Source organism: Solanum stenotomum, chromosome 3, assembly GCF_019186545.1.
Source record: "Solanum stenotomum isolate F172 chromosome 3, ASM1918654v1, whole genome shotgun sequence".
Classification (NCBI taxonomy): Eukaryota; Viridiplantae; Streptophyta; class Magnoliopsida; order Solanales; family Solanaceae; genus Solanum; species Solanum stenotomum.
This window is the reverse complement of record NC_064284.1, coordinates 13,313,086-13,319,700: the sequence shown is the minus strand read 5'-3', so window position 1 is coordinate 13,319,700 and position 6,615 is coordinate 13,313,086. Positions and strand designations below refer to the sequence as shown.

At 33.6% G+C, this 6,615-nt stretch overlaps 1 pseudogene; it reads right to left on the bottom strand.

Annotated features, from left to right (window-relative positions):
- Positions 1–2,214: 2,214 nt before the first annotated feature.
- On the bottom strand, positions 2,215–2,828 carry LOC125858231 (cysteine protease inhibitor 1-like; annotated as a pseudogene).
- Positions 2,829–6,615: the final 3,787 nt, after the last annotated feature.

The window sequence follows — 6,615 nt, the reverse complement described above, 5'->3', positions numbered from 1 at the left end:
ACTGACTCATTACCCTGCACTTAGCTCTGTAACAAACAGTCCTCCCTACATACAAACCTAACTCATCCCTTACCAACTCCTAAATCTCCCAAAGTTTTATGTTAGGTTGAGATACAATCTTATCTTGAAATTTATGCGCAATGTACACAGAAGTGCATAACTTGTTCTTGTTTTTAGTAGGACATCGATGAAATGGGTGGTACTTCTTCACAATAAAGTTACCAGAATTCTTGTCAATGCTTGCATATATCTCCCATTTGCATAGTATTTTACTTTTTATATTTGACTCTAATTCTGTGCTTTTCATTAGGCTTAAGTTTGAGTTGCACTTTATTCTCTACGACATAAGATTGCACAGCTTTTCTAAATTGCACAACACTCTCAAAGACCATGCCAAGTTCAAAAATAGTTATATGACAATTCGAATCAAACCTTAGTTTTCTACTCTTTCTTCTAGCCGGTAAGTCGATGCCTCTTTGAGCTAGAACATCCAACTCATCTCTACTGTTATCACTACCAATATCTGAGCTACTATAACACTCTTCATCTCCCCTCAATCTTCCAGCATACTTGTCTATTTTGTTTAGCCTGATAATGTCATCAAAACCTTTATCTGCTCTAACCTCTCCTAGCTCAACCTCTGGTGTTGGAACATGCACCTTCCTTTTCTTTTTGTGATGAATTTTCTTTCTTCTTTTTGTTCTGAATGCTCTTAACTCCTCATCTAACTCACTCTCATCTTCCTCAGGTATAACATCTAATTCAGATTCACTACTGTCCAGTTTTGAAGGCAAATCACTATCATCTTCCTTCGCATTAACATTTTCATCTCTTATATCTGTTGTTTCTTCCTGCTCGGTAACATATGAACTGGTTGCTGCATCTCTAGCAATAAGTTGAGGGTGTATAGAAGTTTGTTGAGCAATAAGTTGAGGGTGTTCACCTAATGCAACCCTAGACCCCATATTTATTAAATTCTCACTGTTTTGAACCACCCCAAGCTCACTTGAAAATTCAAATGGGACCCTCTCTTCCACCAAAATAGGTCGATTAAAGGCATGGCTAATAAACAAGTCTAAAAAAGCACCATGTTTAAGGTGAGATACAATATTTAAAATTTTTCTGTTATTTTCCAACAAAACAAATTCATTGGAATTAGAGTTAAATACATAGAAACCCCCAACAGATGCATACCCTATATCCTTTGCATAACAACTCAATTCAACCAAAGAAAAATGGTCTTTATCGATAGGAATGACCTTTATTTCTCCCTCCCCAACATATTTCAGATTTGTAGCTTTGATAAAAGAACCACCATGATGGAATCGAACAAGAATGTATTCTTCTGCCATGAGTTAGATTTACACTGACATGAAAAGAAAAGGGAAAAGAAGAGTATCATCAGAAAATCAGAAGATCTACAGCGAATTTCGAAACTAAAAATCTAAATCTTGTATCAAAAATGCCTGATGAGAAACACTAAAAAAAAAGAAGAAAACCCACATAGCATCCAAAAAGAAACTACAAAGCATGGTTAAAAGATTTGCTTACCAACAACAACCAAAACAATATTAACTTTTAGAAGTTCTTAGTCTTCAAATGTGATTTTTAGTCTTTAAATGGGAAGAAATCATTGATAATTGCAGAAGGTTTCATCTTCTAAGGGTGGGGATTTGGGGAAGGATTGTTGTTTTGAAAGGTTTTTCCAAAGATTAGGTTACAAAAGTCTCTTCATTTTTGGAGGGAAATAAATAACGGATCCGTAATAGACATGGGTTAACCCGGATGATATGGAGAAAATAAAACACATGGCGGTATGTAATTGGTTGTTTTTTACTTGTGTAACACGCGCTCAACAAATATGTAAGGTAAAACAAATGTGTTAAAATGGAACAAGGTTGAGTTGGAGTGTTAAAATGGAATTTCAAGGCAAGTTTAAGGGGTTGTACATGTGTTTAGCCCAAATTAAATGTATCGGATATGCATGATAATTAAAGGACATGCATATTCGAACATAGCTAGCTAGCTTGTTTTATTCATAACTCATAAGCATGCATTAATTAAAATTACATAGAGCCTAGAGACGCATCCACTTTAATTTATTCCTTAACGAAGACAATGGGAAGAGGGTTTTCACCGGAAGCCACGAGATGATATATATAATCCGTAATCAAAAGTCAAGCCCACATCATTACACATAATTAATCCGTACAATTAATACATTAACTTGTATGCATTTTCCAATTCTTGTTCCTCCATCATCTCATATTTCAAAATCTTGAACAAGTTGCTTTCATTTCCTATGGTACCACCAGTCATCACGAACTGATCTTTATCATCACTAACTTTCCAAATAGTTTCGTTAAAACAGGGACTAGATAGATATATCAAGTGTTGAGAACATGAAACCTTAAGAACGAATTTCATGCACAAACTGATCTTTATCATCATCCGTTTCACGCACCACATCATCATCATTATCAACCTTAAGAACGAATTTCACGGGGGTGCCTTTTCCCATCAAATCGGGAATCGATACGTGCTGCAACACGGTGTTTGGGCATTCAAGGTGTCCATTATTGACCAAATATACGGATCCGCCTCCAATGAGAGGATTATGAATAATGTACTTTTCACCAATGTACGTAGTATGGTAGGCGGTCGATGTCCAACACTTGAGGGGCTACATCATCATCATTATTATTATTATTATTACTATGAGTAGTTGTGGGGAGGACAATGGGATTGTTGGAAGTGAAAGATCGACAAAAGGCAACAAAGGGAAACAAAGAGAGCAAGAGGAAACTCAAAATATTAATCAACTTCATCTTTAATTTGAGTGTGTTGTGTGTATATTTTGCTTACTCTATCTCCAATTTATAGACCACCAGATGTATGTAACAACATTTTTGAGAAACAAAAACTGCCTACCTTTTAGGTTAGGTTAGTGAATGATTTATTAACTAGATCTAATTATAAGTAATATAAAGACTTTCTATTTTAACAACGAATTAAAAAAAAGATTTGAATAATAAGATTAGCAAAAAATAATATTGTAGATTCTTTTGTGAACGTTCAATGTGGATCGTCATATATATCTCTTATTCACGCAAACTTATGAAGATGGTCAATAAAAAAATTATTAGCTAAATACAATTATGTATATATTTATTTCAATTTGATGAGGTTCGATCATGTAATTAATCTTATCTCACTAATATTATCTTATATTGTTTGCATTTTTCTAGTCATCTAACCATATGTGCTTTGCATGTGTATTGTTAAATTGTTTAGATGCCATATGAACATGTGAAGAGAACAAATTTGTATACTTGTTAACAATCAACAAAGTTTTTTGAAGGATTACTCTAAGTTCAAATTACAATAGAAGTTATTAAATGGAGCTCTTTAATTTTTTACCTAGAAGATTTTAATAACTCTAACTCTATTCCAAATCACGCGAGTAGCCATTAGACATTACTAAGAGACATACCCGGTATATATATATTTAGTGATTCGAAGGTTTCTTTTATTAGTTTTAATAATAATTTTGTTTAATTTAATAAAAAGAAGTCTATTTTGTACTCTATTTGTGTATCCTTTTTTAGCATTTTATATATTCACATATTTTCACATTTATTGTGAGTTTTTTTGTTAAAAAAAAAACTCATAACATTTTAAAACAATATATTTTCAAGTTTGAAGATCTCGTTAACTTGATAATGCATTTGTTACATATATAATACTTTAGTTTAAATACAAATGCCTACCTAAATATAAATATATATTTGCATTAATGAAAATATTTATCTCATAAAATTAGCTATTAAATAAATAATAAAAATTAAACTAATACAAACTTCAACTAGCGTTATTAAAACTTATATGAACTTTTCTTCGTAAATAAGTAAATAACTTTTCTTCATCTAAAATACTAAAATATTAAGAAATAGTAAATAAGTAAAACAAAAGGGCAATGTTTATATAGTATAAATGTTTTGAAGCAAACTTTATGGGAGTCTAAATCACATAAGTAATATTGATAAATAAAGTCATTCTTTTGTCTTGAGCATAAAAAATAAATCGTGACAATTCTCTAAATTTTAGAAAAAGTTATTCAGAAACATATATCTACATCACAAGAGAATTGTTAAAAAAGAAATGAATTTAGATTACATCATGTTAACTTCGTATATTGGAGCATTACATACTAATATGTATATTAAGCAAAAAAATAGTCATTATATCATTAAAATTCAATTATTTTCCTCAAGTACTCAAGGTTATGAAATATACCCTCTTAGGATAGAACGACTTACTTCATCAGATTAGTGGTACCTCATATTTTGCTAAACTTCGAACTCACTCAACGACAATAAATTACATAAAAATATTTAAAATGCAAGAAGAAGAAGAGTAGAAGATTAGAAAAAAGTGTGGTTGGAAAATGAGAGGAAGTCCCTCTATTTATAGTAACAAAGGGTAGTATTTCCGAGAAGTCACAACACTTTGGAAAAGTCACAACTTGATGAAAAAGTCACAACTCTTTGAAAAGTCGCAACTTATTGAAAAAGTCACAACTCTTTGGAAAAGTCACAACTTATTGAAAAAGTCACAACTCTTTGGAAAAGTCACAACTCATCGAAAAATCACAACCCTTTGTAAAAATTCACAGCTTATCGAAAAAGTCACAACTCATCAAAAAAGTCACAATCTAAGTTAGGGATATTATAGTAATTTAACATTTAAGTTAGGAGTTCATGCTTTTAAGGTAATATGTANTATTGTTAGAAAACATAAGCAATGTGGAGAAATTTTCTGTGTATTTCTTCATGAAAAAAATCATTGTACAGCCTTCTAGTATATATACAAATTCTATTCTATCCTAAATTGTGTGAACTATGAAATTAATGCAATATGTATTTACACTTGTCATTTCATTATTGGTCTTCTTCTAACAAACTCCAAACGGCTGTCATGTGCCATACATGTGCTATGGTTGAGAAATATCTAGAATTGTACAGCTGGATAGCTCTGATTAATTTGATTCAATAAGAGATCTTTGCCCCTGATGTTGCCACGCGCCCTTTGGATGCCTATGTTGTTTTTGTCCGAAACTAGGAGAACATTGAACATTGTTTCCTTTCATCTCCTTCTTTTCTTTTTCTGTAAAATCACCATGGTCATAATCATGATGTTCTTGATTCTCAACACCCCCATTCAAGGTGGAGGGAAAGAAACGACACCCAACTTGGAAAGAATCGAAAAGTGTGAAGGACTGGAGAGAGCCTTTGTGAACAGATCAACCAACTGAGCAGAGGATGGAACAAAAGATAGAGAGATCAACCCGGAAAGGAACTGTTGTCTCACGAAGTGGCAATCAAGCTCAACATACTTGGTTCGTTCGTGAAACACCGGATTCTTCGCAATATGAATAGCAGCTTGGCTGTCGGAGTGAAGAGGCACATGCAATGATGGAGAAATGGGTAGATCTACAAGAAGTCGAGTTAACCAGGTAAGTTCCGCAGTAACTCCTCATAGACCTGTATTCTGATTCAGCGGAAGATAGTGAAATAGAGGTTTGTTTCTTGGACTTCCAAGCAACTGGTGAGCCACCAAGGCTAATAAAGAAATCACTAATAGATCTTCGACTATCTCGACAAGATGCCCAGTCAGCATCACATAAAGCAATCAGGGAAAATGATGATGTAGGATTGAAGAACTGACCTTGGTCTGGATTGAGTCGTAGATATCTCAACACTCGAAGTGCAACATCAAAATGGCCCTGACACGCTGTTGCATAAATTGACTAAGAGTGAGGACTAAGAATGAAAGGTCTGGTCGTGTATGTGTAAGATAGTTCAATTTACCCACAAATCTCCTGTAAATGGAAGGATTTGCAAGTAAAGGACTTGATGAACTAGTGAGCTTAGAACAAGGGTCAAGTAGAGAGGAGACTATAGGTAGAGATGTGCAATCAAATTCTTGTAACAAATCTAGTGTGAATTTCTGCTGACTGATAATACAACCATGTTCTCCCCTTAAAATTTCCATGCCAAGAAAATAATTAAGCTCCCCTAAGTTCTTGATTTGGAATTTAGAGTTGAGAAAATCCTTCATAGTGGCAGTTTCAATAGGATCATCCCCGGTAATCAAAATATCATCAACGTAGACAATAATAATTGAAATCAGATCCACTGTTTTCTTGAAAAACAAAGAATAGTCATTAAGAGATGTTGTATATCCTCTAAAAGTCAGGGCTCCTGCAAGCTTGGCATACCATTGCCTTGAAACTTGTTTGAGCCCATTTAGTGACTTTTGAAGCCGGCAAACATGATTGGGACAGGGTGATGCCATTCTTGAAGGAAACTTCATGTAGACTTCCTCTTGAAGGTCGCCATGAAAAAAGTATTATTAACATCAAATTGTGAAATAGACCAACCTTTCTTGACTACAATGACAATGAGACACCTAATGGTTGTCATTTTGACAACTGGGGAAAAAGTCTCAGTGTAGTCTATGCCTTCCCTCTGTTTGTCATCTCTTATCACAAGTCGTGCCTTATATCTTTCAATTGATCCATTAGAATGTTGTTTAATTTTGTATACCCATTTG